Genomic DNA, 25,534 nt, shown 5'->3' with positions numbered 1-25,534 from the left:
TTGCCAAGTATGTCCTCTGAGACATCACTTTAATGTGAACAGGCACCTTATCAATCTTATTTTGAAAAAAAAAAAAGGTGCCAGAAAAATCCCAAAGAGCACCGCTAACTAACAATTGCGCTGCAGGTTGGCGTGCATGGAGTGCTTTCCAATAACGTCGTGTAACTTGAGCTGACAACACTCCGGGAGGCGGAGGTGATGATGCAGGCTGCAGACGCACTCGAGGAACCAGGTCGGGGACCAGCTGGCGGCACACACCGGGCAGGGGAGGGAGGAGCTGGAGCTGGGCGCCAGGCTGGCCCAGCGCATTCTCCCGCTTCCTCTCCCGCTTTTCCTGCGTACAGACGAAAACGCACTCCTAAGGCATCTTCACCGACACGGAAGTCCCACGCGTGGACGGGCAATCGTGGGAATTTCTGGCTGCTAACGTTGCGACGAAGAGCTCTGCGATGCAGCCCCGGTCCTAAGCAGGTGAGGTTCCGCGGCCGCACCTCCGCAGTGCGGTGGAGAAGGAAGCGTCGGTCGCTCCCCGGCAGAGGTTTCTTTTAAAGGGCCCGCGTCTGACGGCCTGCACACGGCCGGCGGCGCCGAGCTGCGCGTTGTCGCGAGCGCACCTGCCCTGCGCACGGCCGCGCCATGTGATGCGGCCTCATCCATCTTCGCCGCGTGCGAGCCTGGGGACGGCGGACGCTGCTGACGTCTTGGGACAAAGGGGCCCACGACTTCTTGCAAGCCTTCGAAACTAATAACCCCCTCAGTCCGCCTGCCGTCAGGAGCTAGCCGCGTTCCTGCGGGCTCCAGGAACAGCGCACGATCCGCAGCGGCGTCTACACAGCGCGCACCTGGCTGCTCGCGCTCGCGCCCCGCCCTCCAGGTGAGCCGCGCCAGGCCCCGCCTCCGAGCACCAGGCCCCGCCCCTTCCCGCGCCTGCGTAGTGGGGCCGTCGGCGCTAGGCGCCGGGGCGGCGCGGCCGTCGCAGTTCGGCGGGCGCAGTGCGCGTGCGCCGTGGCGGCTGGGGGGCGGGCGGCGGCCGAGGCGGCGAGGAGCGGGGGTGGGGAGGCGCCGTCTGGCTCGGGCTGGGCCGGCGGGAGCGCGAACGAGCCACGGCGCACCCGTGGGGCCTGCGGCCGGTGGCCGGCAGGTAAGATACGTTGGGCGAACGTGGGTCGTGGGGGGCAAGTGGGCGGCGGACGCAGCGGCGGCCCCCGGGACTCAGGTGAGCACGGCCCGCGGGCCCCGGGCGCATTGTCCGCGGGCGGTGCCCCTCAGCGCCCCCTGCCGGTCGGGCGCGGCGGGCTGGGCCTGGGGCGGGCGGGCGCGCGCTCCTTTGTTCGTCGCCCCCACCCGGTCCTCGCCGCCACCCCCGCCAACATGGCGGTCGCCCCGGCCCCGGCCCCGGCTCGCCGGCCCCTTCCCGCGCGCTTTGTTCCGCGCTGGGCGGGGGGCGGGGGACGGGGGCGGCCGCCTGCGGCAGCGCGGGGAGCATTGCATAACCCCGGCGGCGGGGGCGGGGCGTGGCGGGACCCCCGGACCGGGTCACCCGGGGGACTGCGGCCTTCCCGGGGCGGCGCCTTCATGGGGGCTCTAGGGACGCCCCCGCCCTGCTGTGCGCCCCGCCGGGGGGCCGCGGGATCCCCTCCTGCGTGACCTTGGCTGTTCGCGCAGGAATGCGCCCGGATGGCCGTGAGCGCGGCGCGGGGATTGCGCAGCGCCGGGGGTCTCAGTCTTCAAGGCTTCCTTGCACGGATGGTGCGTTCTTGGCATTACAGGGCGGTCGCTTTGAGGGATGGCTTCAGTCATCCACGTCGGTCCATGCCCACCTCAAAGTTTGTTTACGCCATAGCTTTTATATTGATTTGGTTTTCATGATTTGTAGGTTGGGTTTCGGGTTTGCTTGGGGATTTTGCGTGTGGAAGTGTTCTTACTCTGTATAAAGGTTTTTTTAGTGTATACATTAAAAATCATTGTAAGGCATGTTTAAGTCTTTTAAAAGGATTCCAACATGTACTGTGATCTGGGCCGGAGGTGGTGGTTATACCGAAATGTGAATGCCTCAATAACTTTGGTCTCTTCGAATTTTCTGGAAGGAATTCTGCAGTCTGAAAGGATTAATAGAGAGTAGAGTAATTGCTTCCTGCATAGCTTTTGTTAGACAGTGAAATTTAAACCTAAACCTCGGCATTTATAAGTAGGCTTACTGAGCACACCTATAAGAAGTGAAATTTTGGAACGGTAGACTGAAAGGAGGCCTCTGCTCTCCTGGCATTAATTAATGGGTAAACACCAAAAAAGAAAAATGCATTAAAGAGGAATTGAAGAGTGCTCATTGTCAGATTTGGTAATTATGTGAACTAAAGTTCCGGAAAAGTAGCTGCACCAACATCAAACATCCCACAAGGCTGATTGACTGCTAGAACTTCTATGGTTTGGGGGGAGAGGGGACTATTGCAGATGCTGAGCCAAATTACCTCCCCTTAGTAATAGCCATTTATTATCTACCACTGTGCCTGACCTAACATTCTTGTGATTTCCAGGTGAAATTTTTTGGAATATACTAATAGACTACTAGCTTCCACCAACCCAAAGGCCAAGAATGTCATCTGAAACCTACAGCAGAGATTTTCCTGCTTTGCTGTGACATGCCTAGCTGAATTTTCACCAGTGTATTAACATGTTGGCACATGGAATTTGAGGTCATCTAAATCTGTGTTCCCGAGCCTTGGTCACTCATACTTAGCTCCAGAATAAACTCTTCTTTGAGATGAGAGCTGTGTATTTTGCATGGACATAAACTTGCACAATATGTTGGTCAAAATTATGGGTGGTATGAAAAATAGGATTTATTTTTGAAATCTTTTGTGTAGCTGAAGTTATTGGCAAAATGATTATGAAATGGGGAAGAGAAAAAGGCCAGTTTATGCTTCTAGTCTAAAAAATTTTTTTGAGCAGGGTCTCACTCTGTATCCTAGATTGACCTTGTGCACATCATCCTCCTGCCTCAGCCTCCAGACCACAAGCTGTACCATCCATCATCCCAGCTGTCTCTTTGTATCTAATTTAAGATTTTAAAAGTATATACATGTTTGAGAGAGAGGGAGAGAAAGACAGGATGGGTGCTTCAGGGCCTCTTGCCATTGAAACAAAGTAGATTTCACTGATTTCCAGAATTTTGCTAATAAAATCCAGGGGAGATTGGTCTAGAACTTGCCTCTGGAATAACCAAATCTTTTATATAAAATAGTTTTACTATTCATTCATTAAGCATCCCAAATTCCAGCTGCTGCTTTGTAATCTCTAAATTGTATTGATAAAGGACATAGTGGGAAAATTAAGGAAAGCAAGGATATATCTTCTCTGCTTTTCTCAGCAAAGTTCTGCTGACAGGCTTGTGGTTTCTCCCCATAAATAGGAGCTTCCTCTTTGTCTCAGACAAGGACTTTTTTTCTTTTCAAGGAATTAACCCATTTTTTTTTTTTTGTAAAGTGCTTAGTTAGTTTTTTGAAACTTTATGCTCTTAGCCATTCAACATGTAAATTGCCTTTTAAAAATTAGTTATTCATTATTTTGGATTTTTTTTGCAAGCAGGGTCTCACTCTAGCTCAGGCTGACCTGGAACTTCATAGCATAGCTCTAGGCTGCCTTCCAACTCTACCCCACCTTGCAGAGTGCTAGGATTAAAGGCATGATCTACTATGACCAGCTAGTTGCCCTTTTTAAAAATATATATATTTTATTTATTTGAGAGAGAGAGAATGGGCGTGCCAGGGCTTCCATTCACAGCAAACATCAAATGCATGCGCCCCCTTGTGCATCTGGTTTAGGTGGGTCTTGGAGAGTTGAACCAGGATCCTTTGGCTTTGCAGACAAATGCCTTAACTGCTAAACCATCTCTCCAGCTCAAGTTGCCCTTTTTGTCTGTAACCCACAACCCAAAGTATAAAATGTAATAACTTCCTCCCTTGAGGTCCATACTTTGAGACTCAAGACCTGTGGACCAGGCTGCAACCTGAATAAAACTTGCTTTCTGAACATTCCTGATGTCTTGTCTTAATCTTTCCTGCAGCAATGTCTGCTACCACCCAGTCTTGTGACCCAGGCTCGCAATCCCTGCTACTCAGGACAATCAAAAGTTCAAGGCCTACTTGGGCTACAAAGTGAGTTCAAGGCTAATTTGGGCAACTTAGTGAGGCCTTGTCTCAAAAAGGAAGGCTGGGGTGTATGCTAAGTGCTGGTGTTCTTTCTTAGCACATATGAGCCCGAGGTTCAATCCTCAATAGAACAAAGCAAAACTTCACTACGTAAATACTATGGAAATAGTTCTACTGTTTAGGGAGTGAGGATGGAGAAAATAAAGGATGTGGAAGCCGTGATAGAGAGGGCTGACTGTAATAATTTTGATAGTGCTTTTAAAAAATATTTATGAGAGAGTGAGTGGGAATGTGTGTGTATGTTGTATGGGCATGTCAGAGCCTTTTACCACTGCAAGCAAACTCCAGACTCCATGCACTGTGTGTGCCTTGAGTACTGGGGAATTGAACTCAGGCAGTCAGGCTTTACAAGCACATCTTTAACCTCTGAGCTAGCTCTCCTGTCCTTGATAATGACCTATATTGAGCTGAGTTATAATATCAGATAACAGTAGTTCTGGGAGCTCTGCTGCTTGAGTGACATTCTTTGGGTGTGCTCAGATTTGCTACAGGGGATGTTAAGGTTCCATGGCCAGATATTTGGGGCCATAATTAACATGTTGGGGGGTCACTGAGAAAAACTGTAGTAGTGTTTTCCATGTTTTGCCCCATATTTTGTTTTGTTTTTGGTATGATGTTAATGAAACCCAGTAAACTAGATGCTCCTTGGAATAGCAAAATGTGGGCTATTAGTATTCCCCATGAACAAAACTACGCTTTGTTTAAAGATCTTACTTGGCCTTATTTGTGAGTCTAGAATTGGGCAATACTTTGTTCAATAAAATAGACTATGTCCCAGGGAGCCATAGAGGCTGTTCTGGAACTGCGAGGCTCTTGTGATCTTCTGGCCTCAGGCTCTGTGGTAGCCTTGTCCTGAGTCTGGCCCTGGACCAAAGAAAAGGACTGTCTTAAAGTTACTTCCGTTGTAAGGTAGGAACTTGTAAGGTAGGAACTGGGAAGAAGTGATAGAAAAATGACTAGTTAACATCAGATTACAAGGGCTAAGGGTGGGGAACTTGATTGTCATGCAGATTGAAACCCCTGTTGGGGAAATTTGGTGGTTATTTTTCCTGATTTCCCTGAAAGTCAGATAGTTTACTTTCATTTTGCCTGACTTCAGTATGAGGGATGCCATTTTTAAAAGCTTTTTATTTTTATTTATTTATTAGAGGGAGGGAGGAAGAGAATGGACACACCAGGGCCTCTAGCCACTGCAAATGAACTGTAGATGCATTTGCCACCATATGCACCTGGCTTACATGGGTACTGGGGAATCAAATCTGGGTCCTTAGGCTTTGCAGGCAAGTGACTTAGAATTGCAAAGCCATCTCTCCAGCCCGAGGGATTCCATTTTGATTAAAAAAAAAAACACTATTGACAACCTCCATTCACGTACACAATATATCCTAATCATAATTTCACCACCCTGTTTTGTTTTCCCATTTGTGTCCCCCAAATTTTCATTTTTATTTACTTGCTTGCAGAGAGAGAAGAGAGATGGACCGAGAGAGAAAGAATATATGCATGGGCGCACCAGGGCCTCTAGCCATTTCAAATGAACTTCAAATGCATGCACCACTTTCTTTTTTCTCTCTTTTTTTAAAGAACATCTCTTTCTTTTTTTTTTAAATTTTTTTTGGGGGTTACTTTTGTTTATTTGAGAGTGACAGAGAAAGACAGAAAGAGGCAGATATATATATAGAGAGATGGGCATGCCAGGGCCTCTAGCCACTGCAAATGAACTCCAGATGCATGCGCCGTATTGTGCATTTGGCTTACGTGGGTTCTGGACTCTCAAGCCTTGAACCAGGGTCCTTAGGCTTCACAGGCAAGAGCTTAACCGGTAAGCTATCTCTCCAGCCCATCATGCACCACTTTCTGCATTTGGCTTTACGTAGGTACTGTGGACTCAAACTCATGTTTGTTAAGCTTTGCAGGCAAGCGCCTTAACTGCTAAGCTCTCTCTTCAGCCCCCAAATTTTGATTTTGAGTCTGCTGTATTGGAGCCTGGTGAGAAGCATAACTGGTGACCTCCTGTAGTTTTTATTTCACACTGTCTTCACCCTGTGTCCTTGTGGTACTTCCTGTTATCTGGTTTGTGCCTGTGGGTTTTGTGGATAGTGTTTGAAGTTTGGCCTTTATCATTTGATGAGTTGATAGTTCTATTCTAATCCTGAAGAAATGTGTGTAGTAGTTTCACCTTCTGTGGTAGTTTGATTCATGTGTCCCCTATAAACTTGTGTTCTAAATGCTAGGTCCCCAGCTGGTGGCAATTTTGGAATTGGAGCCTCCTGGAAGAAGTATATTATTGGGGATGGGCTTATGAGTGTTAAAGCCAGCTTCCCCTTGCCAGTGTTTGGTATACTATCATGCTGCTGTTGTCCACCTGATGTTAGCCAGGAGGTGATGTCCACCCTCTTGCTCATGCTGTCATTTTCCCCTGCCATCATGGAGCTTCCCCTCCTCTTGGTTGGATTTTTAAAATTTTTTTTATTTATTTTTATTTTTATTTTTTTTGGCCACCAAGGTGAAGCTGACTGCAACCAGTAAAGCTGGTACCAGAGGAGTGGGGTCGTTGCTCACTGACTGTGGCTTCTGGCCTTTTGGAGCCAATTAGAGGGAGGAATGTGGAAGGATTTGAAACTTCGGCCTAAGAGACATTTTGCAGTGCTATAAATACAGCTTGACCATTCTGGTCAGAGTTAAAAGACCTGAATGCTGTAAGAACTGTAGACTATGAGGTTTGGCTTATTAGAGTGAGAAAGAACTAGTCTAGAAGCACTTTGTATGAAAGGCTTACCTGCCTTTGTCCTAAGAACTTGGGCAGGGTTGTATTGTGCAGAAATGGGCTGGTGTGAGCAGAAGGATATGGCACAGGAAAAAAAATAAAAATAAAAATCTTGGGGCTAAAACTACTGCCCATACAGGTGCAATTGTTTGGGAGATTACAACCATTGAGAGTGGGCCAGCTAATCTATACTGGGATAACAGGAAGCATATAGACTCTTTTTAGTTTTTTTTTTTTTTTTTTCTCTCAAGGTAGGGTCTCATTCTAGCCCAGGCTGGCCTCGAACTCAACAGTGATCCTCCTTCTCTCCCTCCTCCTGAGTGTTGGGATTAAAGGTGTACACCACTATGCCCATCAGTGAATACGGACTCTTTAAGGGGCCTAAGTGCTGATGTAGCGTCCTGTTCCTCAAAGTCTGCTTTATTCCCTCCTAGATTAACAAGTTGGTAGCCCACCTGGTACTATGAAGTATAACAAAGGCAGGAAAGAGAGGGTCATTGAATTTGCAATGAGGGTTTGTTCTTCTGGAAATGGCCTTGGTCAGTGTGAAGCAGGCTTACTGGATTGCCTGCGTGGAGGCCCAGTGGAACCATGAGGATGAACTGTGGGTTGTAGTAGAAACCCAATGGAGATGCCAGGACTATGGGATGGCTACCAAGGAGAGTTGCCAGCTGTGAGTAGGCTAGCTGGAGGGGTGGAATTTGAACTTTTGGGACGTGTTACTGGTTAGAATTATAGGATTTTGACACTTGTCACTGGCTAGAGTTGTTGGACTTGTATCTACAGAGTTTGATGTTTGCCCTGTTTGTTTTAAATCTTGCATTGGTTGAATATTTCTTTGCTATGCCCATTGCCATCTCTTGCAGTGTGAGTGTTTATTCCTGTGCCATTGTGTTTTTCTTTGATATTATGGCTCAGAGACCTTGGACCATGGAATGTCTGAACATCATTGGGATTGCTAAAAATTATGGGGACTTTAAAAGTATTGAATGCATTGCATTTTACGTCATGGATGGTTATCAGTTTATGGGGGTAAGCGGGGGGGGGGGGGAATGTGGTGATTTGATTTAGGTGTTCCCCATAAACTTAGTTGTTTTGAATGCTAGTCCCTAGCTAGTGGCAGTTTGGGAATTGGAGTCTTCTGGAAGAAGTATATTGTTGGGGGTGGGCTTATGAATGTTATGGCCAGCTTCCTCTTGCCAGTGTTTGGCACATTTCTCCTGCTGCTACTGACCATCTGATGTTGGCTAGGAAGTGATGTCCACTCTATGCCCATGCCATCATTTTTTTCAGCCATCATGGAGCTTCCCCCAAGTCTGTAAGCTGCTCTTAGTTGGGTGTTTTCTGCCAGCAACACAGAGCTGACTGTAGTATCTTCCATGGCTTACTTTATGACACAGGTTTACAACTTTACTGGGCATACTCCTGAATTTTTGATATCCTTTTTTCCTGGAATGTTAGAAATATCTGCAGGAGCAGGGTGTGGCACACAATCTGTAATCCCATCACTGTGTTGGCAGAAGCAGGAGGGTCTCTGGAAGTTTGAGGCCAGGCCAAGTACAGTGAGGCCCTGTGTCCTTCTGCCCCTATAAAGGACAATTTTGAAAAAGGGCTACTATTATTTTCTGAAAGGGAACCATGTGGCTTAATTAGAGATTGAGAATAGTGCCTTTGGGCATTTCTTTGGGTATATTTATTAGTAGAACCTCATTTTGTTCAGAGGAGCCTTTAAATTAATATTTATTTTATCTGATATTACTTAAAAATATTTGTATTGGGCTGGAGAGATGGCTTAGTGGTTAAGCACTTGCCTGTGAAGCCTAAGGACCCTGGTTTGAAGCTCGATTCTCCAGGACCCACGTAAGCCAGATGCACAACGGGCCGCATGCGTCTGGAGTTTGTTTGCAGTGGCGAGAAGCCCTGGTGTGCCCATTCTCTCTCTCTCTCTCTCTGTCAGCTTCTTTCTTGTCACTCTCAAATAAATAAATAAAAGTGAACAACAAAAAAATTGTATTTATTTGGGTGAAAGAGTGTTTGTGCACACCAGGGCCTCTTAAACACCAAAATGAGCAGCAGGTGAACACTAGACACATGCACCACATTTGTGTATCTGTATTTACATGGGTACTGGGGAATGGAACACTGGTTGGCAGGCTTTGCAAGCAAGTGACTTTAACCACTGAGCCGTCTTCCCCCCCTATTAATACATATTTTTGTTCTTTCCTTTTTTTTTCTTTTTAGGTAGGATCTCAGTCTAGCCCAGGCTGATCTGGAACTCACTTTGTAGTCCCATGCTGACCTGAAACTCCTCCTGCCTCTGCCTCCTGACTTCTGGGATTAAAGGCATATACCACCACTCCCAGCCTTTTTTGTGTTTGTGTTTTGTTTTTTTTTTTTTTTTTTTTTTGCTATTGATATATGTATAAATATTAAATATTTTTGTTTATTTGCAAGCAGAGAGGTAAAAGAGAGAGAGAATGGGCACATTAGGACCTCCAGCTGCTGCAAATGAACTCCAGATACATGTGCCACCTTGGGCATCTGGCTTTATGTGAGGAATTGAACCTGGATCATTAGGCCTTGCAGACAAGTGCCTTAACTGTTGAGCCATCTCTCCGATTTTTTAAATTTATATTCTTCCCTTTTCCTGAATTAGAAGCTGCAAGAAGCAGTTTTCCCAGTTACTTGGTATTGAAAAGAATGTGGGTTCTGAAGGGCATGGCAATAAGTTAGGACCCTCTGGAGTGACTGAAGACAGGCCTAAAGCGACATAGCAGATTGATCACATAGCCTTTTAAACCTTCCTTAGGTATAAACTGACATGAAATCTGTCCTATGAAACTCTTATTACATAGATGCATGATCAAAGTGAGCCTGGGATCTTGAATAAGACTGCACAATTCAAAGTAATTCTGTAAGGCAAACTTTTGCAGAAGATTGTGCAGCCAGGAAAAGTTGAGGCAGGCAAGCACACCAACAGGAAATCCGTTGGGAGTGTTTTTTTTTTTTTTTTTTTTTTTTTTAATTTATTTGAGAGCAACAGAGAAAAGAGGCAGCGAGAGAGAGAATGGGTGTGCTAGGGTCTCCAGCTGCTGCAAACGAACTCCAGATGTATATACCACCTTGTGCATTTGGCTTACATGGATACTGGGGGATTGAGGCTTGAACTGGGGTCCTTAGGTTTCACAGGCAGGTGCTTAACTGCTAAGCCATCTCTCTAGCCTCCTGTTAGGAGTTTTTATTCCCTAACACTTAGTGAGAGTTCTGTGCTTGACTTGACTGTTGCAGCCTCACATCCTTATGCTATTGACTAAGATATGAAAGCAGCACCGTTATCTGAGGAGAGCCTGAAGAAAGGCAGTGTCTAGGGACCTCTTGTCAGGTGCAAAGATAGAAGCTTGCTTTCCAGGATTGTTTTGGTCTCAAGGGCATCTGATTATCTTGGTCTCATGATTTGTCTAACCCTTCAAGTTTCAAAGACTATTGACTCAGGAGGGGCTTCCCGTAATCTAGTCTCTTTTTCAGAGCTAAGTTTATTCTTAACCCTTACTCTGAAAAGGCAGTGTGATTTGTTTTCATATTCCCCAAATGCAGAAATACAGTTTGTACTAGTAAATTTTGATTTCCTCCTTTGTCCTGTTTTCATCTTGACTTGCTGTGGTTACTTATGCTGATCTTCCCTCAGTTGAAGTTAAATAGCTTGGTGTATGTAGTGTTCATGCAGTCCAGTTTAATTTCAAGTTAAATCTTGACTAACTTACCTTTTTATACTTTTTATTATTTATTTATTTTTGAAATTTAAAACCTTTTATTTATTTATTTTTAATATTTTTTATTGACAACTTCCATAATTGTAAACAATATCCCATGGTAATTCCCTCCCTCCCCTGACTTTCCCTTTTAAAACTCTACTCTCCATCATATCTTCTCCCCCTCAATTAGTCCCTCATTTTGATGTCATGATCTTTTCTTCCTATTATGATGGTCTTGTGTAGGTAGTGTCAGGCACTGTGAGGTCATGGATATCTAGGCCATTTCGTGTCTGGAGGAGCACACTGTAAGGAGTCCAGCCCTTCCTTTGGCTCTTACATTTTTTCTGTCACCTCTTCTGCAGTGGACCCTGAGCCTTGGAAGGTGTGATAGAGATGTTTCAGTGCTGAGCACTCCTTGTCACTTCTTAACACCATGATGACTTCTCAGTCATCCCAAGGTCACTGCCATCTGAAAAGAGAAGGTTCTCTCTCAAAAGTGAGAGTAGCATTAATATATGGGTATGAACATTAAGAGAAGTGTTTACTGGGCAGTTTGATGAGCATAGTGTATACATTTAGCCAGGCAGCACCACGTTACACCCCTAGGGCTCATGACTACCCCTGTTGTAGGTTTTCAGTACCAGGGATGTATTCCCTCCCATGGAGTAGGCCTCCAGTCCAATTAGAGGGCAGTTGGTTTCCACCATCCACCATGACAGACATGCCACTATTGCCCCATTCATTTGGCCTGGCTGGCAAAAAATAAGGCTTGCAGGGTCCACTGTTGAGTATCTACACTGGTAATTTCTCTCTCTGCCATTGAACTGCATGCAGAATGGCTTCTTCCAGGTTTCTTTCAGCTGGTCTACATGGAGGAGGTTATCAGCTCAGTTCCAGCAGGATTTCTCAGTGGCCTTGCAGCCCAAGTATATGCAGTCTTCAGCAGTAAGGTCTTACCATATATTCCTGGTGGTAAACCAAGGGCTTCGGCAATGGCCTGTAATGTTTTGGGGTCATTAGAGACCTCCCTGGCCATCAACTCACTGGAAGGTATCCCATCCCTGGCACTGAAAATTTTCTGCTAACAACCTATGGCTCCTGAGTGTTCCATTGTCCAAAAAAGTAGGTTTCCATATGATTTATATTCTCTTAGATTTTGATTAGCCCTCCCTCTACTTTTCCTTTACTCATTCTCTTCCCTTGACTTCATTTAGGCCTTTTCACCCCCAATTAAGTTATTCTTCTATCCCTGTTGTAGGTTTTCAGTATTAGGGATGTATTCCCTCCCATGGAGTGGGCCTCCAGTCAAATTAGAGGGTGGTTGGTTTCCCCATGACAGACATTTTTATTTACTTAGTGGAGAGAAAGAGATTGAGACACCGAGCTTGCTGGGTCTTTAGCCATTGCAAATAACTCCAGGCACCTGCGACCTTCATACAGCTGGCTTTATGTGTATACTGGGGAATCAAACCCAGGCCAGCACATTTTGCAAGCAAGTACCTTTGACCCCTGAGCCATCCGTCAACCCCCGATTTACAGTCTTAAAATTGTACTAACTCCTTTCTACAATAAATCCTCTATAACATAAGTACATAACCAGAGATGTGTCTTTGCATTTTTAATTTTTTTTTATTTTTTGAGGTAGGGTCCCAGTAGCAGATAGCTTCATCTTGCTGGAATGAACCTCCAAACCAGGCACAGTTTATGGGAGAAGAAGGAATTTCTTTGAAATTTACAGATCCAGTGGAAATTCCATGATGGCAGAAGAAGTTGGCCCACTTTCACAGGCCCTAACAGAGAGAGAGGAAAGCTAAAACCCACCAGAACAAGCAAGCACACTTCAGGAACTCTAGGCAGAGCTCAAGCACTTTCCTATCTTTAGACTGGAATTCCAAATTCACCTCCACACCTGAGGGCTAGACCCTAGGGGTTTGCTGATAAGGGTAACTCCTCCAGCGAGGTGACTGGAGATCCATACTACAAGCTTTTAATAAATTCATGAATGAATTGTGGGGACATCCTTCAAAGGACCACAGGTCCTGCCTTAAGTCAGGCTGCCCTGAAATTCGCTGTGGCGTCTCAGGCTGGGCTGAGTGCTGGGATTGAAAATGTGTCCATTCCTGGCCTGCAGTCCTTTGGTCCGCCCCCCCCCCCCAAGTGCTGGGATTAAAGGCTTGCCCTACCACACACCCCCTTTTTTTTTGTTTTTCCTTTTTGAAACACTGATCCCAGGCAGTCCTTGAACATGTTATATACATAACCAAGGATGACCTTGAATTTTGGATTTTCCTGCCTTCACCTCCAAGTCAAGTGCTGAGATTGCAGGCATGCACCATTGTGCCATTACTTGCTTAAGCTGAGTTTTGACATAGACTATGGGGAAAGAATATTCTTTTTTTCAGGTTTACAGTGCTTTTACTAGATTAAGAGAAGAGAATACAGAATGCTCCTCCTGCCCATGAGAAGGCAGGAAGTGGTAAAGCCCCTCTTTTCCTGTAGTGGAGTGGGAGGATTGGGAGTGGTAAATTGCTTTCTTCCTTTCTCTGCTTTCAGGATGACTGTGGACCTGTGGATTTTCTTGTGTCCCATGTATTTTAATCACAATCACTCTTTCCTTAGCTTGTTGCACCTTGGGCTTGTTGGTTCTTTCAAGCTAGTTCCCTTTTCTTTGTCATGACACTGTTGTCTTTGAAGTGTTTACTTCCTCACATAGATATCAGAAGTTCACAGTGTGCTTTTCCTGCCAAGTCCTTATTAGTCAGTTTAGCTCCTTTTATTGGGGAGATTGAGATTCCCAAGTCTGTGCTCTGTATGTCTTTGTTGCTACCAGGAGTTTCCTACTTCACTTGTACTGTCTTGGGAACTGTGCACATTTTGATAATGTATGGATTCTTTCACTCATTTTAACATACAGGTTTTATGTTGAACTTACTCTTTTTCTCCAGTGTTGAGAATTCGAAGTCTTTGTAACATTAATGGACTTGCTTTATCTTAGGGTACAGATGTTGTTAGAAAATAAAATTACTGAGGCAACTGTAGGTTTATATTTGGCTTTTAGTACTTTCTGTTTGTAAAACATACCTACCTAAGGATTATAGTTGGCATTTGGGAAAACTATTGTTTATAATGTTGTAAATTTATAAATGTATTATTATTTATTTGCAAGGAGAAAGAATGGATATGCCAGGGCCTCTTTGCTAGTGAAAATTCTAGATGAATGTGCCACTTTGCATCTAGCTTTTTGTGGGTACTGGGGAATTGAACCCAGCCTTCAGGCTTTGCAAACAAACTCCTTCAATTACTGAGAAATCTCCCCAGCCCCTATAGCTGATGTTCTAAATGACAAAGCCAACTCATTTTAAAACATTTTGTCAGCTGAGATTAAAGGCTTGTGCCACATGGGCAAGAGTTTCTTGAATTTAGCATTTGGATACTGCAGCCTTGGAATCTGATGACCCAGGTGGCTATTGAGTAACTCATTGAGTACTGTTTATAGAATGGATACAGCAGACCAAAGGATTGTTAACGTCCTGGGCAGTACAGAGCAGAATTTCACCATGAACCTCAGAACCGTTTTCAGTTTACAACATAGGAGTTATTTTGGGATCTTACACTAAAATTCTCAGGCCTCCATCATGGTCATGTAGCTGAAGTGGTGGATGCCTGCAGCATTTCCTCTGTACTCTTGCCTGCAAGGCGGGCTGCCAGTCTTCTGTGCTCCCTGTCCTCCCCTTCACGATCTTGGCATTTGTTCTTTCCTTCTCCCTGTGTCTCTACTGGCCTCTTCCTTTCCTTCAGTTTTATTATCATGTTAATTTTTTCCTGAAATTGGTTTTATTGTGACATTTTCATACATATATATAAACTATTTGACCCTATTTACCTCTTATCACTCTTGTCCCCCTCACCTGAAGTGCTTTGTTTTTTGGGGGAGGGGAGGGGTTTTTATTTTTTATTTTCTCTCAAGGTAGGGTCTCATTCTAGCCCAGGCTGACCTGGAATTCACTCAGTATTCTCAGGTGGCCTTGAATTTACAGGGATCTTCTTACCTCTGCTTCACAAGTGCTGGGATTAAAGGTATATGACACCACACCCAGCTGTTTTTTTTTTTTTTTTTAGGTAGCCTGTAGCCCAGGCTGACCTGAAACTCACTCTGTGGCCTGAAACTCACTTTGTGGTTCCAAGCTAGTCTCAAACTCATAGCATGCCTCCTGTTTCTGCCTCCCAAATACTGGGATTAAAGGCCCTGGGTTGCTTTGCCTTTTTTTTTTTTTTTCTTTAACTTTTTGGTGATAACCTCCATACATCAGTCAGTGTACCATGATCATAATCCCCTCCCACCACTCTTTCTTTGTATCATCTTCTATACCTCTTCTGCCGAATTCCTTCTTTCCAACTAGTCTCTCTTATATTTTGATACGTTCAGTTTTGTCTTTTCCTATTAACAGTCTTGTGTAGTAGCATCAGCCACTGTGAGATCATGAATGTCATGGCCATTTTGTGTCTTGAAGACAGTATTGCAAAGCACTCTTCCCCTTCCTTTGCTGCTTACTTGCTTTCTGCTACCTCTTCCTCAATGGGTGTATGAGATGTCTCATTTAGTGCTTAACACTTCAGTTCTCAGCCTTTGATATGTTTTGAGTCTCCCCAGTGGCCACCACCATCTGAGAAGCTTCTGTAACCAAAAGTGAGAATAACATTAATATATGTGCATAAACATATTTTGAGAATAGTTGGTGGTCTTAATATATCCATTTAACCAGACAACAGTGGGTTCATGACCTCCACAGCTATAGGCTTTTTGATCAGGGCTTCAGTACCAGATAGTTGGTTTCCCCCATAGCAGAAATGTCACCATTATACCAGTTGTCACATTTTGCCTGGCTGGCCAGCTGTGTAGGTTACAGGGTCCACTGCTGATTATAAGACTGTTAGTGACTTTTCTCCCCAACGGGCTGCATAGCTCTTTCCAGCATCATGACAGCTAGTCAGTGGGGAGGCTTCTAGCTGATCTTCAGTTTGATTTCTCAGTGTCATGTAGCCCAAGCATGTGGCTTCTTCAGCAGTAGGGTCTTACTATCTAGTTCTTGTGGACAGCCAGAAAGCCTTGGCAGTAAGTAGGCTGTATTTTGGGGCGTCAGGAGGTCTCCTTGACCAATACTAGAATTTTCTTGAAAGAAGTTCCACCCACTCACTGGAATTTTCTTGTAACAATCTGTCTTCTGAGCATACATTAACCACACTCCCACACCTCCCCCCCCCCCAGTACTTCTGCCCAAACTCTTACTTAGCTAGCAAAGAAGTAGATTTCTATAGGTTTATTCATAACATCTTTGGGTTAATCCTCCCTCCACACCCTTGTCTTCATTCCCTCCCCTGACCCCATTTTGACTATTCCATCCCTGTAGAATATTAGGGTCAAATGCGGAAGAAGAGGGAGTAATTTGTGGGATGGTAACACAAGACTGTCTCAGAGTTTATAATTGAGCGAACTCTGAAGTGTGCAGCTGAAAGGGGAGCTTGTCTTTTATTAGAGAAAACACATCTTATTTACCATCAAGGTTGTAGGTTAAAAGTTAAGTTAAACTAATTACCAAACAAAACAGCACGTGTGAGTTTATAACTGAGTGAACTCTGAAGTGTGCAGCTGAAAGGGGAGCTTGCCTTTTATTAGAGAAAACACGTCTTCTTTACTGTCAAGGTTGTAGGTTAAAAGTTAAGTAATTACCAAACCAAACAGAGCACATGTGGGCATTGTTTATGAAGGCTAACATCAAAGAGTTTATACTTGGAAGAGTGTAGGGATTTTCCTGTCTGGGGAAAGAGTGAAAAGACAGAGTTGTTGATTTCACTTGTGAAGGTATCAGAGATTGTGGCTGATGTGTCTGCTTTCTAAACAGAAAGCACAGAACAGAACAGCAGAGAACATATAAAGACAGCATATATAAGGTTAATGAATGCATCTACTGCTCAGGATTAGCACTGTGCCAGCAAGGCAGGTGTGGAGTAGGTTAAAAGTTTAGCTTTGGAGTGGAGACATAGGTGGCTTGGTGAACCTAGGTTCAATTCCCCAGGATCCATGTAAGCCAGATATAGAAGGTAGCACATGCTTCTGGATTTGTTAGCAGTGGCTGGAGGGGCCCTGTTGTGCCCATTGATTCTCTCTATCTGACTCTTTTTCTCGCTGTCTCCATCCCAGTACCCCTAGTATCTGTTCTTCCCTTTACTCTCTCTTTTATGCCCTTCTCATCTGTCTCTCCTGGATCCCTAGTCTCTACTACTGATTTAGCTTGGACTCGCATACAAATCTAAAATGTTGTAGCTAGAACCCACATATGAGAGAGAACATGAGGGTTTGACTTTATGAGCATGAGTTACCTTACTTAGTATAATTTTTTCCAAATCCGTCTGTTTCCCTGCACATTTTATAGCTTCATTTTTCTTTATGGCTGAATCAAACTCCATTGAGTAAATGTACCACATCTTCATTATCCATCAATTGAAGGGCATCTAGGCTGGTTCCATTTCCTAGCTATTGTGAATAGAACAACAATAAACATGGGTGTGTGAGCAAGTATCTGTAGTAAAGTGTAGAGTCTTTAGGGTATGTGCCCAGGCTGGGTATAGCTGGGTCATATAGTAGTCTTATTTTTAGCTGTCTCAGGAACCTCTACACTAATTTCCATAACAGCTGCACCACTTTACATTCCTACCAACAAGGTAGAAGGGTTCTTCTTTTCCTGTTTATTTATTGTCATGTAATGTGATTTCTTGATGATAGCTGTTCTGACAGAAGATGGAGTCTCAAAGTAGTTTTAATTTGTATTTCTTTGGTGGCTAAGGATGCAGAACTTCAGTTTTTCGAAGTAGGGCCTCACTCTAGCCCAGGCTAATCTGGAATTCACTATGTATAGTCTCTCTGCCTGTCCTGTGCTGGGATTAAAAGCAAGGGCTACTACGCCTGGCTAGAACTTTTTGTTTGTTTTGTTTTTTGAGGTAGGGTCTCACTCTGGCTCAGGTTGACCTGGAATTCATTATGTTGTCTCAGGGTGGCCTCGAACTCATGGCGATCCTCCTACCTCTGCCTCCCGAGTGCTGGGATAATGCACCACCACACCCAGCTCAAGAACATTTTTTAAAAGATATTTATTGGCCATTTGTATTTCTTTTGTGAACTCTATTCACTCAATAGCCTGTTTGTTTGATTGGGCTGTTTGATTTATTATTTAGTTTTTGAGTCTTTGTATACCCTAGGTATTAATCCCCTGTCAGATGTATAGCTGGCAAAGATTTTCTCCCGTTTTGTAGGCTGCCTCTTTCTTGATTAACAGGTATCCTTTGCTGTATAAACACTTATTCCCCCCCCCCCCCCAGGTAGGGTTTTTACTCTAGCCCAGGCTGACCTGGAACTCACTAGGTAGTCTCGGGGTGGACTTGAACTCATGGCGATCCTCCTACCTCTACCTCCCAAGTGCTGGGATTAAAGGCATGCACCACCATGCCCAGTTTACAAAAGCTTTTTAATTTCATGAGGTCCCATTGGTTGATTAGTGGCTGTGTTTCTTGAGCAATTGGAGTTCTATTCAGAAACTCTTTGTCTATACCTCTTATGTTGAAGTGTTTTCCCTAATTTTTCTTTTTCCTTTTTTTTTTTTTTTTAATAACTTGGATTTTTGAGCTAGGGTCTCACTGTAGTCCAAGCTGACCTGGAATTCACTATATAGTCTTAGGCTGCCCTCAACTCAGAGATCCTCCTACTCTGCCTCCCAAATGCTGGGATTAAAGGCATGTGCCACCTCAGCTGACCTCCCCTATTTTTCCCTCTAGCACTTTTAGAGTTTCATATCTGTTGTTAAGATCTTTAATCCATTTGGGACTGATTCTTTTTTAAAAACTTGTTATTAGTATGGATTTTTTTGTTTTTACATGTTTATTTTTTACACTATTGTTCCAAATCTTAAGACAAAAGACAGTGGGCCTTAAGAAAGGGATCCACTCTAGTCTTTGGGATCTGGTGGTTACTCTTATGTATGGAGTTGGTTCTTGTGCAGGGAGAAAGATAAGGGTCTAGTTTCATGCTTCTTCTTATAGATAATCCAGCACCAATTGTTAAAGAGGCTGTGTTTTACCCAATGTGGTGGTTTGAATAGATAGCCCTCAATATATTCAGCGTTTTACTAGTTTATAGTTTGGATCTGCAGCCACCTGGCTGGAGAAGGTATGATGGTGGATTTGAGATTCCAATTTAAAGATATGCAAAGTGCCTGAGTTCCTCCTAGAGTTCCCGAAGTGCTCTTAGCTGTTTGGCTTGGGCTTCTCTCTCTCTGCCTGGTCCTGTGAAAGCAGGCCAGTTTCAGCTTCTTCTGCCATTATGGAACATCCCCTGGATCTGTAACCTTCAATAAATCCCTTCCTCCATAACTGTGCCTGGTCTGGAAGTTCATCTCAGCAAACCTGAAGCTGTCTACTACCCTCAGTGAATGTTTTTGGCATTTCTGTTAAAAATTCAGATGGCTGAGATGCACAAGGTGGCATATGCATCTGGAGTTCACTTGCAGTGGTTGGAAGTCTTGGTGTGCCCATTCTCCCCGCTCGCTCGCTCGCTCGCTCGCTTGCGCGCGCTCTCTCTCTCTCTCTCTCTCTCTCTCTTTCTCTCTCTTTCCCTCTCTGAAATTAAAAAAAAAAAATCAGATGGCTGTAACTGCCTGGGTTTACATGTGGGTTCTTTATTCGTTTCCATTGATCTACATGTCTTTTTGTACCAGCTATTTTGTTACTATGGCTCTGTAGTCTTTAAAATCAGGCATATGGAAACCGCCAGCATTACTTGTTTTGCTCAGGATTGTTTTGACTGTGATGTGTTTTTTTTTTCTTTTTTTCCTTCTTAATGAGTTAAGAGTTTTTTTTTTTTTTTTTCCTTCCTATTTCGGTGAAGAATGCCATTGAAATTGATAGGGATTGCACTAAATCTGTAGTTTGTTTTTGGTAATACAGCCATTTTCACAATATGATTCATATAATCCATTAACATGGGATATCCTTCCATTTTGAAATGCTTTTCTTTTAAAAATCTTCCCTAAAAAAAAAGAATTTCATTTTACTTATTTGAGAGGGAGAGAAGGGGGGGAGGGGCGGGGGCAGACAATAGTATGGGTGCACCAGGGCCTCCTGCTACACAAACTAACTCCAGGCACTTGTACCATGTGCATCTGGCTTTACATGGATACTAGAAAATTGAACCAAGGCCACTAGGCTTTGCAAGTAAGTATCTTTAACCACTGAGCCATCTCTTTAGCCCTCTAGTCCTGTTTTTTTTGGGGGGGGGTATTCCCTCCACGTTTTAACATGACATTCTTCCTCTCTGTGTGATTAGACAGCAGCTATTAGTTTTCTGAAGTTCTTGAGTTTTTTCTTGACTTCTCCAAATCCATGTACTCCTAGAACTTTCCAAAGATAGTGTTACTTTGCCTGATAAAAGTTAAGTTGTTTAGTTTTCTCAAACTGCAATGTGTAACAAAAGCAGACATGGTTCTGGTTTGCCTGGTACTCAGCTCAGTCTAGGCTTTGAGTGCTTGCGCTACCCTGTGCAGTAGCCAGGATTTAGTAACAAGGAAGCAGAGGCTGGGATTGTGTGATGGTCTTGGTTTGCTGTACAGCTACCTATCATGTGGTTTTTAAGTAAAGAGTTGTTTTTCTTTTTAAAGTTTTTTTACTTCTTAAGAGAGAATGGGCCCACCAGGACCTGTAGCCACTGCAAACGAATTCCAGATGCGTGTGCCACCTTGTGATCTGGCTTATGTGTGTACTGGGAAATCAAACCAGGGTCTTTCGGATTTGTAGGCAAGTGTCTTAACCACTAAGCCATCTCTCCAGTTGTTTTTCTTTTCAATATTGAACACTGAATCCGAGGGCCTGTATGCCTAAGCACAGACTCTCATTGAAAGTTTTTTTTTTTTTTTTTTTTCCCAGAATCACAAACTTAGGGTTAGTCAGAAATACCCCTGCTGGGACAGATGAAGAAGCACACAATGTCAGACTGAAGGGATCTATGCAGTGTATTGAGTTGACCAGCGTGAGGACTGGACAAGTATGTACTCTGCGTGCTATGCCAGCTCCTGTTGCTTCTACCTTGCTCGTGTGGGTACCCTATAAGAGCAAGACTCTTGGCAAAGCAAAACACACAGCTCAGGAGGTAGTGAAGCTCCAGGGGTATTTAGGCAAAGGGAGGCTCAAAAAGCAACTCCACATATCATTGTTATTAATGGGAGAAATGACTTTGTTGTGCCTAATTGGGCAAGATTATATTCTTTGGTGTATGGTAAGAAACTGGCTGAAAGTTGGAGGCTTGCCTACCTGCTCTTAAGAGCTGCCTTCCTTAAGAGCTACCTTGTCTTTGCCAGAGTGTTTGTGCTCTCATTATCTTTTTCTCTGCAAATACTGACCCAATATTCTTTCAATGTGGACATAACCTGGTTAGTCTTATGAAAAATTTTTTTTTTTTTTTTTTTTTTCCTGAGGTAGGATCTCACTGTATCCCAGGTTGACCAGGAATTCACTAGATAGTCTCAGGCTGGCCTTGAACCAGCTAACATGACACTCTTGTTGCATACTCTTTTCCCCTTCCCTCCTTGCCCCATAAAACCTCAGCTCAAGTAAATCCTTTCTTTTCCTAAATCACTTTGTCAAGTGTTCTATCCCAGTGACAAGAAAGGACCTACCATTACTTTGAGCTTTGAAAATTTAGAAACATCTTTTCAAGCTTGACCTAGTCTCTCAAACCTTGGGTGGCCTTTTCCTGTGAGTCATGTAGGTTCTGAAACCTTGGATGGCTGCCTCCTATGGGTCATGTGGCTTCTCAAAGCCTGGTTGGCTGTGTCCTATGGGTTATGTAGCTTCTTAAACATTGGCTGACTATCTCCTATGGATCATGTAGCTTCTTAAACCTTGGGTGGCTCTCTCCTATAGGACATGTAGCTGATTGTAGGGGGTGGAAATGTAATGATAGTAAGTAGTATTTGAACCTGCCACGAGAAAAATCTAATTCAAAATCAGATGTATAATGATTCTAAGGTGATTTTTGGTAGTGGTCAGCTCTGTGGCCTCTGTTGTTTTGTAAGACTTCTGTAGCCTTAGTTCTGAACACAAGAGGTGTACTTTGCACTTGCCTGCTGTTGGGCCTCAGTGCCAGCTAGTGCTGCCAGAAACATCTATGATCAGATTTGAGACCATTGTATGCTGTCAGATATAGGGCTTAAAACTACATAGTTACCTGCTCTATAGAAGCATAATGTTTGTAATTGCAGACAACAAAGATAGCTTCCTATTGTTGTTCCTTAACTTGTACCAAGTTATATCTTTGGATGGCATTGTTAGGTTGTTTGAATTTTAAAAATGACTGTTGGGAGTTTTCAACTTGAGTTTCATTAAAAAAATCAAAATACTTGCTCAACTCTAAAATAGATGATACTGTATGTCCTGCAGCATCAAATATCTAAGATTTAATTCTTTACATAATTAAGCAAATGTATATCAAAGAATTGGCTCTAAAGTAAATTTATGTATGGTTTAATACCAGGAACTGTTTTATTGGTGTATCTGTTCTATGTCTACATAACCCGAGTTTATGTAAAAAGCTTTTCAGGCATAAAGGGTAGTCTTAAGTGGAGAAACTTATGAAGTCTAGAAATAGATTTCAGTCTCTTACCCACTCCAAGCATCTTTCTGAATTCACAAAATAACTGTCAAGCGCAGGAAACTAAAAACTTTGATGAGGGCTGGAGAGATGGCTTAGCGGTTAAGCGCTTGCCTGTGAAGCCTAAGGACCCCGGTTCCCCAGGTCCCATGTTAGCCAGATGCACAAGGGGGCGCACGCGTCTGGAGTTCGTTTGCAGAGGCTGGAAGCCCTGGCGCGCCCATTCTCTCTCTCTCCCTCTATCTGTCTTTCTCCCTGTGTCTGTTGCTCTCAAATAAATAAATTAAAAATTAAAAAAACAACTTTGATGATTACAGTCTGTGTCAGAACAGGATATGAAGGAGAGCCAGAGCAGAGATTTGTAGATGAGAGTCCCAGATATGTAGCATCTCTACCCTCCTACTCTTTTGGCAGATCCATGTGTAACTTAAAAAGCTTCTAGAGGATTGTCAGTTGGGGAAACTCACATGAGCCTGTGTGTCCAGAGTTTTTATTGACAGTTCATTATATTAGCATGGTTAATTGAATTATTGGTAGAACTTGAATTGGTCTGTTAGCATCTCTCCTTGGATGTTCTATTATTGTCATGTGGCTCAAAGCCCCAGCCCTCTAGTCCCATGGTTGGCATTTCTGAATCACTTGTTAGTATTAACTATCTAGGACCTCATCTTGAACCTGAGGTGGTCATCCTCAGGGAATTTTAAGGACTCAGAGGGCACTTGTCATGAATGGGGTTAAAAAGCTAGCCAACCTAAACTCTTTTAACATTCACATTCCCACTTCTGCTTTCACTGTGGTTGCTAAGCTGTAGCTACTGCTGTGTATCTGGCTAGTTGCTGTGCCTGAGCTGATAAGTAACCTAATTTCTTTCCTTTTTGTTTTTTTAATAATTTTTATTCATTTATTTGAGAGAGAGAGTGTGTGTGTGTGGGGGGGGTGGCGGCATAGAGAGTGGGCACGCCAGGGCCTCTACCTACTGCAAACGAACTCCAGATGCATGCATCACCTTGTGCATCTGGCTTATGTGGCCTTTGGGGAATTGAACTTGGATCCGTTGGCTTTGCAGGCAAGTGCCTTAACCACTAAGCCATCCCTGTAGCCCAGGAACGTATTTTTCTATTGTAGCATCAGGTCCAGCAATTGCCAGCTAGAAGTAGCTCATGTATTGAAATTGGTTGAGATCTGCAGCAGATACAGTGAGTTAAGAAGGTCTGTGGTTTGTGTTGTTGAAAGTCAGAGGTACTGCTGGTACTTCTCTGGGAACCTCAAGGACTGCTGGAAGTACTGATTTGGTAAAAATTTCAGGAGGAAAATTTCAGGAAGAAAGAGATTCTCTCTCATCCACATCCATGATCCTTGTGATTTTTGTTCATGCTTAAGGCCTCCCTTGTTAGAACTTGGTGTCAGTGGTTTAGATCTCAATTATTTTGCTTCAGTTGATGAGTGTTGGGCTTTGAGGAGCTTAGATGTCTACATGAAATGTGTATTAGCAGATTTTCTGGATTCCCTAAAGAGCTGAGCACTATAATCAATCATAATTATTAGAACTGCACCATTTTTTCCTTTTCTATTTTTACTTATTTTTTGGTTGTATAGTATGTGTGTGATGTGTGTACCCCATGTGCATGAAGAGTCCAGAGGATATGTCTTCCTCTGTCACTCTTCTGCCTTATTCATTAGTCTGTCACTGAATCTGGAGTTCTGTTTTTCTGTAAGAGTGTTTGATCAGGAAGCCCCAGTGATTCTCTTATTTATCTCTGACACCCCCCACCTATTTCTGCTGTCCCCTCCACCTTGGCCCTGGGGTTGCAGGCATGTGCACCATGCCAGCTTTTTATGTGGGTGCTGAAGATTGCACTCAAGTCCTTATGTCTGCGCAGCCATCTCTCTAGCCCCGCTAGGTGTTTTAAATATCATATGGGTGCTGGTATTTGAACTCAGGTCCTCATGTCTGTGCAGTCATCTCCCCAGTCCCACTAGCTGTTTTCTTAATATCTTGGGAATAAAGGGCTTGGGATGCCACTCATTGGTGGAGTGCTTGTTTTTCATATGTGATTCCAGGGTAGGGTGGGTGCACAGATCTTATCTGGAAAAAGGAAGAAAGGAAAGACAGATGAATTTTTGTGGCCAGTTCTAAACTTCAACTTACTTTCCTGTACTGATTCTGTATGCCCCTACCCAGGCTCTCGTTGTTTAGTTTAGTTTACTTCTGTTTTGTTTTTAAGACGGGGGCTCAGGGGCTGAGTTGGCTCATTGGTTGAAGGCACTTGCTTGAAAAGCCTGATGGCCCTGGTTCAAATCCTCAGTACTCATTTTCTCTTTCTATCTCTCAAATAAATAAATAAATAATATATAATTTTAAAAGACAGGGTCTTGCTCTGTTGTCCAGGCTGGCCTAGAACTCTGTATCTCTTCTAGGTTGTCATGGAACTCTTGTTGGTCTTCCTGCCTCATTTTCTAGAATGCTAGGATCATAGGTATGAGCTCCCCGCACCTGGCTTTGTTTTCTACATTATTAAGGGGCCTTTTATCTGTACAGAGAAGAGTTGTAACTGTAACTGAGTGACCCAAACTATATACTGTTTATGGAAATTTCATTTGCTATTTTGCTGTTTTTATTTATTGCATCATTTGAAAGTTACCTTAAATTGTAGACATTATGGTACTTTTAAAGATAAGCATATCATTATTTGTAAAAAGATAAGTATATTGTTCTTTGTAACTGATTGCCATGCCTCAGAAAATTAACTTTCTTATCTGACAAGGCCCTGCATTCAAATTTTAGCTATATACTCCCATGGCTGTAATATTTTTTTTTCCAAGGTAGGGTTTTACTCTAGGTCAAGCTGACCTGGAATTCACTATGTAGTCTCAGGGTGGCCTGGCAATCACAGAGATCCTCCTACCTCTGCCTATAAGTGCTGGGATTAAAGGCGTGAGCCACCATGTCCAGCCCCCTGTAAATATTTTTGACATACATTTTTTCTACCATGTTAGAAATTCAAAGATTTTGTGTTTATCATTCAGCACACAGCACTGTTGTGACATAGCACAACACTGTTGTGACCAAGTGCTTGTGGAATTTTTCCCACACCAAGTTCTCTGTGTCTCTGGA

The 25,534-nt window shown here is 43.7% G+C and overlaps 1 protein-coding gene and 1 pseudogene across 3 annotated transcripts in view; one reads left to right on the top strand and one right to left on the bottom strand.

Annotated features, from left to right (window-relative positions):
* The first annotated feature begins 452 nt into the window (after window positions 1–452).
* The window catches only part of Spin1 (spindlin 1), a 64,902-nt gene continuing 39,820 nt past the window's right edge, over window positions 453–25,534 (top strand). The window contains exon 1 of one of the 3 annotated variants that reach the window (XM_045130899.1): window positions 453–471. The gene's annotated coding sequence lies outside the window, so the exon portion shown is untranslated. Of the gene's footprint in view, window positions 472–1,035; window positions 1,142–25,534 lie in introns of those variants that run through there. The other 2 variants (XM_045130898.1, XM_045130896.1) reach the window with 2 other exon arrangements.
* On the bottom strand, window positions 18,668–18,784 carry LOC123453955 (annotated as a pseudogene).

Source organism: Jaculus jaculus, chromosome 12, assembly GCF_020740685.1.
Source record: "Jaculus jaculus isolate mJacJac1 chromosome 12, mJacJac1.mat.Y.cur, whole genome shotgun sequence".
Classification (NCBI taxonomy): Eukaryota; Metazoa; Chordata; class Mammalia; order Rodentia; family Dipodidae; genus Jaculus; species Jaculus jaculus.
Note: the sequence above shows the minus strand (reverse complement) of the source record. Positions and strands in the feature narration are given on the sequence as shown.